At 42.4% G+C, this 13,339-nt stretch overlaps 1 protein-coding gene across 2 annotated transcripts in view; it reads right to left on the bottom strand.

The window, feature by feature from the left end:
- The window catches only part of PDZRN3 (PDZ domain containing ring finger 3), a 386,786-nt gene that overhangs the window by 170,999 nt on the left and 202,448 nt on the right, over positions 1-13,339 (bottom strand). The window lies entirely within an intron of this gene.

Here is a 13,339-nt window from a genome sequence, read left to right as displayed (position 1 = left end):
TCCCCTGTTTCAGATCCAGTGAGTTCTCTGGTCTTAAGCTAGCCATACATGGATAGAAAATCATTGATAAGCCCGATCATTCTACTTTAGAAATGTTAGTTGGTACATTTTGATTCTCGAAATGCAAAGTTTTATGCCAAAAGAAAGATCCGTCATGTCGGAATTTTGTTGCATAATTGAACTATTTTCTAAACATAAGTAGGGAAATCGATAAAAAAAAAACGCACAGCGCATGTGCATTGATCATTGATCGACAAAAAATGTACCATTTATGCTGTTAACAATGGATAATGAGTGGAAAACAATTTGATACAATGATGGCATTAACACACAGTTGTTTGACAGATCATTATAAAAAACTAACGTTTTTTTGAGCAATTTTCTATCCATGTTTGGCCAGCTTTACTCTGTGCTAACTCTCCACAGGAGTGAATGAGGGGGGCACTTTTACAGATTGTGACAACTCCCTGTCAGCAATGAGGATGCTTCACAGCTAATAATTTTGATGTAATATTGGCAGGGGGGTCACAGACAAAGTAAGGCCCCTTTCACACATGCTTTCCGATATGATCGAATGCCCCATGCAGGTCTGTGGAGCAGCGGATGTCAGCGGAGACATGTCGGCTGTCACCTGCTGCTATCCGATCCGATCCTGTCCGTGAAATCCGGATAAGTGGAAACCCTATTTTCCATCCGTCTGGAGGATCGGATAAGATTGGATGAGAATGGACAGGCGGTCCGCTCTCATCCGATCTCCCATAGAGGAGAGCGGGGCTCTGACAGCTCAGTTTCTGCAAAATAATGCACTGGTCAGTTCAGCTCTGAGGAAAGGGGTGCACCCTCGAAACACGTCAGCTTGGACATATAGCGGAATACAATTGAAGCATACGTAGCCCGCGTTATATGGCATCTTGTGGTCTATGTGTTTTTACCAGTTGCACTTTTGTTAAATTTTAATCCATTTTACTTTTATCCATTTTACATTTTTTTGTGGTAATGTGCTAGATGTTTGCGCCTTCCTGTCTGCTTGCTTTTAAAGTGGAACTTTAGTCAGAAAATAAAGTCCAGCTAGATCACATCAGGCTGGCCCCTTTTGCAGGTATAGCTATGTAAAACACTTACCTTAGAAGGAAGCCCCGACGCAGTCGGCCGGACACCGCTGAGGCAGCCGACATCTTCGCTCTTCCAGGTTCGGCGGCTCCAGCGCTGTGTGTGGCCGGAGCCACGCATGCGCACAGGAGTTCACTTTCCAGCAAGCTGGACCTTCAGAGCGCATGCACCGCTGGTGTCAGCGGCTGCATGCCGGGCGAATATCTCCTAAACCATGCAGGTTTAGGAGATATTCATTTTACCTACAGGTAAGCCTTATTATAGGCTTACCTGTAGGTAAAAGTTAAAAAGCGGAGTATACTACCGCCTAACTACCAGCAAGAATGAGTCCTTACATTTAATGAGCACCTGTCATTTCAGATCCATCATGGCAGTGCCTGTAAGTGGGCATCCACTCCCCTGCTGCTGCCACGTCCCTCACCTTGTTGTGTCACTGCCGCATCACCAGCCGTCCCATTAAAGTGGATGGGACTGTCAGTGACTCAACAGCGGTTCAGAGGAGAAGCCGCTGCAGGACAGAGATGAATAGTTACTCTTTAAAAAGTATTATTTGGAGAGATTATATAATAATATATAATAGCTGCGCTCGACCAATTAAATGAAATAAATTAAATAAATAAATACGTTTAAATATAGCAACAATTTTTGACAAATATCTGTCACTATATTTAAACTTATTTATTTAATTTATTTCATTTAATTGGTCGAGCGCAGCTATTATATATTATTATATAATCTCTCCATATCTCACGTGTTCATATGTGTTCATACGTTTACGCTGGGGCTCCCAATTCTTTGAATTTAGAATTTTTTTGATTTTTTTAATTTTGTGAATTCTTTAAATCAATCACAACATTTATCCATTTGGGTTTTTCTTAGTCACAACTCTCCCTTGCGCGGGTACTGTTGGTGCTTTACATTTTATTTAAAAAGTATTATTTAAATCGAGTTGATTTAAATCAAGCCTTTTTACTAGTGATTTAAATCATGATTTAAATTGACTTGATTTAAAATAAGTCCACCCTGGGTAGCACTGAGCATTTGTTCACATCTCTGAATGCTCTCATACCGTTTGGCAGCGTGCAGTGAGAGGCGTCCTCCTGGCATATTTTATGACTGCACCAAAACTGCCCTTTAATGCCCATTATTTTCACCACACAGCTCTGAACAAGCCCTGTGTCAGGTAATAAAACACACAGAAAAAATAAAGTGCTTTTATCTACAAACCTGGAAAATGACAGCTGCAATCTCACCATTATTCTAGGAGCTATGCCTTCAGTTTGTGTTTTCCGCTGATTCCACTAAGCGGCCACCAGATGGCAGCCTGACAAAAGCCTTAAACATGTCCTTGCTGACACAACATTTCTATTAAAATACTTTAACTGAATGTCTGTGTCAGCCTGGAAGATGAAATAAACACCAACCAACCATATGCAATTTAAAAACTTCAGCCCACTTGCCAAAAATCACAGAAAGTGCAAGAAGTTATCAGGCAGCGAGAGTCCTTATTTTTCAGCAAAGCAATGTAACTGTGTAATGTTTCAGCCAGCTAAGGTGAAAAATTCTTATCCACAGAAAGAATTGCACAAAAACACATTTGTAATGGTTTCTCAGAAGTAATAAGATTTATATACACAGACCATTTTTTATAGTTTTAGTGCTCATTTACACTTGTGTGTGTTGCGGTAACGCACTAAAAAGCACTTGTTAATGCATGTTGCCACAATTGCATTAATGTATATTATTTATTAAAAGGAAGAATGTTATTAGTATGCGTCTTTCGCCTTCTTGTTCTGTCTCAACGCCCCCCCCCCCCCCCCGTATGACGGAAACCTTTTTTGTCACCATTAAAAAAAAAAAAAAAATGTAAGCATCAGCTGGCTTTTGTCTTCTATGCCAGCCCACCGATAATGTTTACCTTTCATCTCACGCATGCGCCCTAATACAGACTCATCTGCTGAAAATAAAAAGCCTCTTGAAATCTTGCAGTGTCTTGCAGCAAGGACCAGATCTCTTAGGAAGGCACTGGTGATGTAGCCTTCCCAGGGTGCTCCTGCGAGGTCCTGGTTACATCACCAGTGCCTCACTAGACCAGGAATTAAAACTATATTCTATGTAACTAACTTAAAGTAATAGTAAAGTTATTTTTCTTGATTTAAACCTACAGGTAAGCCTACAGTAAGGCTTACCTGTGGGTACAGTAAATATCTCCCAAATTTGCACCATTTAGGAGATATTTACTTTAGCGGCGCCGGTGCACTGCGCTCCCGATGGACAGTGTGCCAAGCATTAAAAGAGCCATGCAGCGACTATGACTCCCACGCATCGTCATCACGGCTTGGGCGTAGCCCATGAACCCACAAAGAAGACCGGGTGAGGATGGAGGCCGTGCCAGCGGTGACTGCACCACTGGAGGGCTTCGGTTTCAGGTAAATCTTTCATAATGTGCTAGTACACGATGCACACTAGCACATAGCACATGTTGCTCTTAACTTGCAGTAAGATTTTTTGGTTTTCTTTTTTTGCGGTTTACTACTGCTTTAAGTATATTAATTACCAAGGGACTGTACATGTTTTTGGAGGTACAAGCACCTGGGAGTTTTAGTGTATGCAATCAATGTTTCTGCACATTACTAGTGGAACTGTGACAATTACCAGTGGAACTGTGACAATTAAAAAAAAAAACACATAAGAAATGAATTGGTCATGTGATCTCAATGGTGCTTCAGCAAAGTTGCACCACTAGCAAATATTGGGTCGACTAGGCCTTAGGGTGGAGACAAAAGTCATTAAAGTGAAATATGGAACTTGGAAATTTACTGCTAACAAATGTGCGGCTTTACCTTTGAACATTTGTGTATGGAAGGTACAAGGATGTATTTAAATCGTTCCTCTGAGCTTATTAAAACTGCATCATGATGGCTCTGCTAAACGTCCATGAGCCGAGCCAGCCGCTCCTCTACACAGACAGGAAACACCTGGTCCTCTCTGCTAAAGCCATACCAGAGAAATGTTCTGAGCGTTTTACAACACTTCAATATGAAACGGTATTAAATATTCATCCTGGCAATCAGAACCAATCTAGAAAGGTATTAAAGATTCATCTCCGCAATCAGAACCAAGATGGCCACCAAGACCAGGCTTACCATCGCACATCAGTACTTAGAGATCTGTCACTTCAGAAGGAACTTGTGATCAATCAGTTTGAAGTTTTGACATTCTCCGGTATACTTTATTTGAAAATACTACTACTACTTTCAGAGCCACCATTTTCCAAAGAACAGCTCTAAGATGACACTTCAAGACTACATCTAGTAGTAGTCAGTCCCATTCAAATGGACTGTAATGTTGAAGATGTTTTGTAGCTTCTTCAGTCCTAATGAGTGTCAGGAAGATACAGCTAGCACCAACACCTTCAACTTTGTCCGTAAATTCACCCCACTACTCTTCACCTATTTTGCCAATCTTTAAATGTCCTGCAGGTGCATAGACGTGCCTAAAGCCCCGTACACACGCAACGATTATCGGCCGACCGATCGTCCGTCTTTTGTCCAGAGTTGTGTTTTGTTGGTTGGAATGTGCTCTAGACTGCACACGAATTTTCTCGCCCAACAAAATTCTACTTCAGAAGTGATGTCATGTGTTGGTTTGCTTTCTTTGTGTTCTTTCTTCACTGAGCATGCCCAGACTTGCTCATCAGATTTTTCCCTGTCGAAATCTGTACTGACTGCACGAAAATCGACCGTTGTGTTGACGGCCAACAAAAATTTTATAGTCTGCACACCAGATTTTTTTTGGCCGAAAAGTCGGAGTTGGTTGTCGGAAGCATCATACTAACAAGCCGAGAATCGGCAGATCGGTCGTCGGACGAAAATTCCCTGCCAATTTTCGACGTGTGTGTATGGGGCTTAAGGCTTCTGCCAGGTCTTCAGGACCAGCAGAGACTTGCGACACATCTGCACACATGTGGAGTCTTCCTATGTAAAGGCACACAATGCTGGTATCTGGGACTTTGATATCTGTGGCAGATGTGAGAAAAACTCTATGCGTGCGCAATACGCCTCATCTCAGGTCTCTGCCAAAGTGCTGTGTCAGATCTGTACAGGCACAGGATCACGTAGTGTACATACGCTTGTCAGTAAAACTCCCTCCTGGGATGTGTGACATGCAGCGTCTCATTATTCCACCCTAGGCAAGACCTAGACCTCTTAGCTGGGGCACCAAAAAGGTCAGAAACCTATTTTTGTGAGGGAAGGATGAGCCAGGTGGAAAAAAGTTGTTTTATTAGGTGAAGGTCCACTTTAACCAATCACCATGGAAAGGCACCTGTTATTGTCCATGAACAGGATGGGAGGTGTGGACATTGTGCAGTAAGTAGTATCATAATCCTATCCTTGGTACCAAAAGTTTATTATGACATATGGGACAAAAATGTAAATAATATTGCTACTGGCAATACATTTAAATTGCATTCATCCATAACATACTTACTACTAAGTCATCTATTCCAAGCATATAGCAGTTTATGACATTTTGGCCACCATCAGTGCAGTACACGGATCCCATGACATCTATGGAGCAGGGGACCAACAAGAAAATATGACCACTCAGGTTATAGTGAGGTGGTTGGAACCAAAAAGCCCTCTAGTAATCCAGCATAGAGCTCGGTTAATACCCAACTGAAGGGTCAACTGATCGGAAGTGACGTTCTGCTGCTCGTCCGCACTTCTCAGGCTTGACAAAGAGTTGCAGGCCTCGAAACATTGCCATGGTGACCAAGGTAGCCTCGTGAGATCCGAAAGCATGCTGGAAGTGTGGCCAAGCAGCGGAATGTTGCTTTTGGTCTGTCGTGGTTGGCACAGTCTGGAAGCTTTCTGCAACTGGGTGCCAAAGGACTTTCACCCACACCACTCCCCGCAGTGCACAGTATTTCATCATAATTAATGTATTCCAATTTTGGAACCATTACAATATTGTGAGGGTTTTTTTTTTTTTTTTTTCTACAAGGGTTAGGATACTCTGTATTGGCAGCACACTGGAATGCCGGACCACTGCTCAACACAGACCATAATGGTCCGGGTCTCCAGCAGTCCCGCACACCCCCCTGCCAGTGCTCCAATCAACAGGGAGTATAAGGGTTGTTGATTGGAGCACAGCATGGGGCGTGTCAGACTGCTGTGCTCTGTGTTGATTAGTGGCCCGGCTCTCCAGCGTGGAGGACATTTCAGGCCTAGCTGCAGTATGTTGGTTCATTAAAATATAAAAACAATGGCTACAGTCACTACCTCTTTAGCAGCCTGACTGCAAACAGTAATAAAAAAAGGAACCTCCAACTTTAAAACAGAAGGAATCCGTACATCTGATAAGATATTGTAATAAATGGTTCAGGTACCAAAATGTTCAGCCTAAGTATGATGAATGGACAGGTACATATTTTAATGTGTTTCAGGAGATGGGTGTGCTCTCTGCCAGGTCTGTTTCCTGTCATCTCTGACCTCTGCTAATTCCCAACAACAGTCAGATGTGTGATTGATGTGCTCATGTGAGATGGAGATTGATTGTACAACCTGTGATAAGTCAGCCTGCGATAAGATTGTCTGCAAACAGTGGCACTCTGAAAAACATGTTCTGTATGTTTAACAAGACAAAGAAAATTAGATCTGTGCACTTAAAAAAACTGCTGACCTCCAGCCAGGCAACCAGCGTTTTCAAAGATAGAGATCAACAATGGCAGCCTCCATATTCTCCCATTTTAAAGACTGAAGGTTTTTTTTTTAATTAATGCATTAAGGTAAAAAAACATTCTGCATGCAGCTCCCCCCCCCCCCTCTCCACCCCATACGCTCCCTAAATACTTACGTGAGCCTGATATCAATCCAGAGATGTGCACAGGAGCAGAGGTTCTCTTGGCTCTCTCCCTCAGGGAAAATCTGAGAAGGATTTTTCAGCATGTAAAGCAGTAAGCTGCAAGTTTTAAATATGTTTTTTTCTACGTTATTTTATGTGAATGGGAATGTCTCTCAGACAGATTTCACTAATTCTCCTGTTTCCAGTGGTGGCGGTGTCCAATAAAAATAAAGTTGGGGTTATCCTAAATTGGCTGTAAAACTAGAAATACACTTTAAAGTATATCTAACCTCAAAGCCCAATTACTAGTCCTTGGTGTGGTGGCTGCATTCGTTTTCTTTTTTCAAACTTCTTTTACTTTATTTGCACCTGGAAATACTTAAGATAACAGTTCCTGTTCCTTGGTGGCTACATGACTCCTCCACTGTATCTATGGAGGGAGTCATGGTTGTCATCCTATGTCCAAAGCAATATTCCCAACACACACATTCCTGAAAATGGCTTAAGAGTGAGTGGGTGCTGTAGCGACCACCAGCTGGAGCGGAATGGCTCAGAACCAGGAATATGTCACCAGCACACCAGAGAACTCCATAAAAGGGTTGAAGGCTTTATCTAACGATCATATCCCAGCAAAAGATAGGGACGTTTCAGAGCCATGGAGGACCCTTTTATCAGACATGTGACGTCACATGCCTGATAAAGAGGTCCTGCGTGGCTCCGAAACATTGCTATCGTCAGCTGTGATGTGATTGTTCGATAAAGCCTTCAACCCTTTTATGGAGTTCTCTGGTGTGCTGGTGACATATTGCTTGTTATGGTGGTCACCCTAGGCTGCTCTCCTAATATGGACTGCATTACATGGAGAGCAGGATAGTTGGAATTTTACAGAAGATAGCTAGGAAGGAATATGTGCTTTGATGCAGATCACAGGAAGAGAAAAGGACACTGCTTTTCTGGCAGGATCAATGGGTGTTCTCTGTATTTGCTGAAAATGTTCTAAGCTTAAAAAAAGAAAACTTAAGCCTAGTACACACAGGCCAAATGTCTGGTGGCATCAGCAGTCCCCCTGTTAGGGTCTGCTCCCATGTCAGAACACTATAGAACAGCAGGGGAGATTGCTGTACTAATGTTGGATAGTTAGTACAGCGACTCTTTTGACCTGTCAGTTTTTTTTTCGTTCAGTCCTGCTTGGTTGAACAAAAAAAAACTACTAGTGTGTACTAGGCATAAACCAGCCAGCACAAATAAGTGTAGCACCCTCTAGTGTGCTACTAGTAATAGTGTAGGTACATTTATTTTGGTATGGCTCATGGTAACAATGTTTAATTAGGTCGGGTTACTGCAGGTTAGGCTGGATGGCTCTACAATGCAGGTCTCTGGTACCTCCACCTGGATATAGAAGTTTGGAGAAGCTTCTGGAAGTTAAGAGGGCAGAGGCTAGGAGATCCTGATCTGCATACTTGATGGAATCTGGCCAATCCCCAGGAATAGGCCTGACAGGGTGGCAGGATCAGCCCTTAAATATGGTGGAACCTGGCCAGCAGGGGAGTCAGGTGGAAGATGGAGTGTTGAGGAGGCTGTCAGTGGCCTAATAGGGACCCCCGGGTCTGGGAGGGCTCTGCCTCCAGGCTGGGCTCAGGCTGGCTTGGGAAGATCCTATCAGCATTACAGTTTGAGAAAGAAGGGAGCAAGGAGGGGAGAGTGAGTATATCAGCACACCAAGGGAATCATAAGGGGAGAGACTGCCACGTTTAGCAAGCTTTCAAAGGACAGCCCTGTGCTTAACCCTTTTATCCCTTTTCCTGGGAGATCTTCAGGGCAGCCGGGTGGGTTGGTAAGACAAGCAGCCAGGAGGGCTGGTAGTACCAGTAGGTGGTGGAGCTGGGACCAGTTCTACAAGAGAAGAGTAGACACCTGCATGCTGTTATGCAATATTTTGTGCTATTTTCCAAAGTGGGCTGAGAACTCCTCGTCCATAAGGGACTTTGCCACTGATCCAAGAGACTGGGTGTTTCCAGCAAGGAGAGCAGTCCAGGATTTCTTCCCTGTAGGTAGGAAGGAAGTTGTTGTTCAAGTCAAGTTGTGCATTCCATAACCCCTCTACCACATCCAAGTTGTTATCCCTAAAAAAAACAACAAAAACAAGCCCAGGGACTGATTTCTTGAGTCCAGATGCAAGTGGAAAATGTGTGTTGCCTGGCTGTGCAGGAATAAGGGAGCCAGCAGCCCCTGCTGGAGTAGTGCTACATAAGGACTGTAATATATTCCAATTTTTGGTCTGGGTTTAGTTATCTGTTAAGTTTTCACTGGAAAGAAACAGCGCCAATAACCTCACCCCACCAATTTTTACAAATCTCCAACATTTACAGCACTTTTCATAGAGCCCCTCTTTTTTAAAGCAGAGTTCCGGACTTTTTTTTTTTAAAACATTTTTTTTATTTTTTAAAAAACCCCCGTGACAGTCGCCACTTGCGAATTAAAAATCAGCATGTGCTGTTTATTAAATAGTTTCTGCCTTTGTGCAAGTCTTAGGACTTACTTGGAAATCCTGATAAAGCAAGCAGCCATATTGATTGTGGGCATATAAAGCCCACTCAGACTCTCTCCTGGGATTCGGTGCTTCAGGCGCCTATCTCCACCTAGCATTGCGTCATTTCCAGATTGTAAAAAAGTGCGGTGCTAGCAGCGGAGGGATGCCCATTGATTCCTGGGATTGATGACGCTTCTATCCCAGGAGCCAATGGGAAAAGGAAAATGACTCCCCTCGATGCGGCGAGGATGGACAGAAGTGCAGTCTTTTCCCTCAACAAAAGGCAGAAGATGAAAAAAAAAAACTATCCGAAAATAAATGGAGATGCGGTCAGCAATAATTGCAGCCACTGTTGTAAATTAGGGTGGAACTCCGCTTTAAGACCTAAGAGCCCTGATTATTACCTATCAGGGCAGCTGTCAATAAAACGGTGCCCCTCTATCACCGGCATGCTTGGTTAAGAAAAACAAAGAATTTGGAAAACCCTGTGTCAACATTTTTCCACTTAAGTGGCTGGTTTTTCCTTTGTCCACATGCTCAGTGTGATTGCTATCTTAATGAGTGTATTCTGCAGACTCAAGTAGTGATGTGCACACAGATATCTCACATGTTGTTTTAGGTAAACGTCAGCCTGTCCACTATGATGAGTCCGGAGAGGAGCCGATATTCCGCCATAAAACACTGCTGTTAAAGGTAATGATAAACCAAGCATTTATATCCGCTGAGGGTTTATGGGAAAAGTTAATCAGTAACAAGCAAAACTAATGAAACAGGGGGGCAACGTGATCAAAACTTCTTTGGCGTAAGTCGTTTATTTTACTGGACACCATACATACCATCTTTCAATCAGTGATGTGCTACCAGATATTCACAAAAAAAAAAAAAAAAAATAGTCAACAGATGATATAAGAAATTAAAAGTATAAATGCCGAGGTCATTTTAGGAGAAAAAGTCGCAGGAAAAACCATACCTAAACATTGCGACGGGAGCAATTTTGCGACTGGATTAGCCACATCATAGCCATAAATTATTCTCTTTTTTCACAAAATGGTCACTGGCACTGCAAGTGTCAGACAGGATCTCATAAGGTTTAAATATAACCCAACTCATCTCCATACTGTTCCCACAGTCCACATGACTAGGAATTTCAACAAGGACTTAATTTAAAAGAAAAGATCTGCCCATGGCTGAAACTAATAAAAGTCGGTAACTCTGTCTGCCATTTTTATTTGTCGTTTGCAGAGGGGAAACCAGCCGTGACCACATGAAAGAGCCCGGCGCTTTATATTCTCTAGTAACGAGAAAACATTTGTTTCCCGGTGGCAATTAATGTTCAAACCAAATTACCACTTAATATTATAATCAGCATTTACAGTGCAGTGAAAGTTGGAAGTCGCGTGATGCAACGTGAGGCATTAGAACATGAAGGTCAGAGGATGGAGATCGGGGTCCCTTCATACGGGCGCCATCAGATAAATACTGATTCAGGTTACACCAGTTTACATCTGTTTTTTACTAGTCTATTTTTTTAGTTGTTGAATAAAATAGTCATAGGAAAAACGCAGCAGAAGTAAATGGAGCAGATGTAAATAAAGTGGATGTAAACAGAGTAGATGTAAACAGGGCGAATGTAAATTGAGTGGATATAAATGGAGCGGATGTAAATGGAGGGCATGTAAACAGAAAAGATATAAACGGAACAGGTGTAAATGGAGCGGATATAAATTTAGCGGATTCAAATGGAGCGGATGTAAATGAAGCGGATGTAAACGGATCGGATGTAAACGAAGCGAAAATAAACAGAGCAGATATAAACGGAGCAGGTGTAAATGGAGTGGATGTAAATGGAGCGGATATAAATGGAGCAGATGTAAATGGAGTGGATGTAAATGGAGCGGATGTAAATGGAGCGGATGTAAATGGAGCGGATATAAATGGAGCGGATGTAAATGGAGCGGATATAAATGGAGTGGATGTAAATGGAGCGGATGTAAATGGAGCGGATGTAAATGGAGCGGATATAAATGGAGCGGATGTAAATGGAGCGGATATAAATGGAGCGGATATAAATGGAGCGGATGTAAATGGAGAAGAAATAAATTAAGCAGATGTAAATAAAGTGGATGTGAATGGAGTGGATGTAAATTAAGTGGATGTAAACGGAGCGGATGTAAATTAAGTGGATGTAAACGGAGCAGATGTAAACGGAGCGGATGTAAATGAAGCGGATGTAAACGGAGCAGATATAAACGGAGCAGGTATAAAAGGAGCAGATGTAAAAGGAGCATATGTAAATGGTTGAGTGTAAATGGAGTGGATGTAAATGGAGTGGATGTAAGTGGAGTGGATGTAAACGGAGTGGATGTAAATGGAGTGGATGTAATGGATTGAGTGTAAATGGAGTGGATATAAATGGAGCAGATGTAAGTGGAGTGGATGTAAACGGAGTGGATGTAAATGGAGTGGATGTAAGTGGAGTGGATGTAAACGGAGTGGATATAAATGGAGCGGATGTAAACGGAGCAGATGTAAATGGAGTGGATGTAATGGATTGAGTGTAAACGGAGTGGATGTAAATGGAGTGGATGTAAACGGAGCAGATGTAAATGGAGTGGATGTAATGGATTGAGTGTAAACGGAGTGGATGTAAATGGAGTGGATGTAAATGGAGTGGATGTAATGGATTGAGTGTAAACGGAGTGGATGTAAATGGAGTGGATGTAAGTGGAGTGGATGTAAACGGAGTGGATATAAATGGAGCGGATGTAAACGGATGTAAACGGAGCAGATGTAAATGGAGTGGATGTAATGGATTGAGTGTAAACGGAGTGGATGTAAATGGAGTGGATGTAAATGGAGTGGATGTAAACGGAGTGGATATAAATGGAGCGGATGTAAACGGAGTGAATGTAAACTGAGTAGGAGTAAATGGAGCAGATGTAAATGGAGTGGGCATAAAAGGAGTGGATTTAAATGGAGCGGGCATAAACGGAGCAGACGTTAACAGAACCGATGTAATTGGAACAGACGTAAATGGAGTGGATATAAACAGACATTCGTCTACAAAAAAACAAAAAGGAAAGCAGACCTGCTCCGATTTTTTCAGCGGACTTACACAGACTCAGATGTAAACGGATGTAAATGGATGTAAGTTGGTTTACAACTGCCTACTGATAGACATACTTAGTGGTTCAGTCTGGATCTGTCTGAAAATATGACAGTCAGATCCAAACAGAACGGTCATATGAAAGGGCCTTTTAGCTGTCATTTTCCAGTGCAAGTTAGTCAATGACAGGAGAATTTTGGCTACTGTTACTGTAGGGTTGGATATACATGATGTGTAAGGGAATGAAAACAGAATAGTAAGCCTTAGTTGAGTGGGTTTTTTCTTTTTTGGTGAGCTACTGGCTGATTCCTCCATCTACATAAAGGAGTTAGATGAAGAAATCTGCCTCCCCACACCTCTTTCACCATCAGAACATTGTATTCTGACAGCTGTACCCATTTCGGTCTGAAGAAAAAGTACTAGAGAAGAAAGCTAAGGGAAATAGATAAATTAGGGGAAACGATAAGAAGGAAAGTTAAAGTGGAACTGCATCGGAGCACCACAAACCAAAAATACTATTTACTTCATTTGTATTATTCAAAACAATCTCCCCCATCCATCCAGGTCTCTATGCATTCTTTTTCTGAGAAATCATTTTGAAAAACACCCCTAGCATTTCTGGTCGTGGCCATCTTGACTAAGGGCAAATGATTCATGTATCATTCACTTCCTGGAATCGATCTGCTCTTAGCTCAGGCATAGGCTGAGCTGGGATCCCTCCCTCCTCTCCTTAAGACTCCTGGGAT

This window comes from Pelophylax lessonae, assembly GCF_965119305.1.
Source record: "Pelophylax lessonae genome assembly, chromosome: 8".
In the NCBI taxonomy this organism is placed as follows: Eukaryota; Metazoa; Chordata; class Amphibia; order Anura; family Ranidae; genus Pelophylax; species Pelophylax lessonae.
Note: the sequence above shows the minus strand (reverse complement) of the source record. Positions and strands in the feature narration are given on the sequence as shown.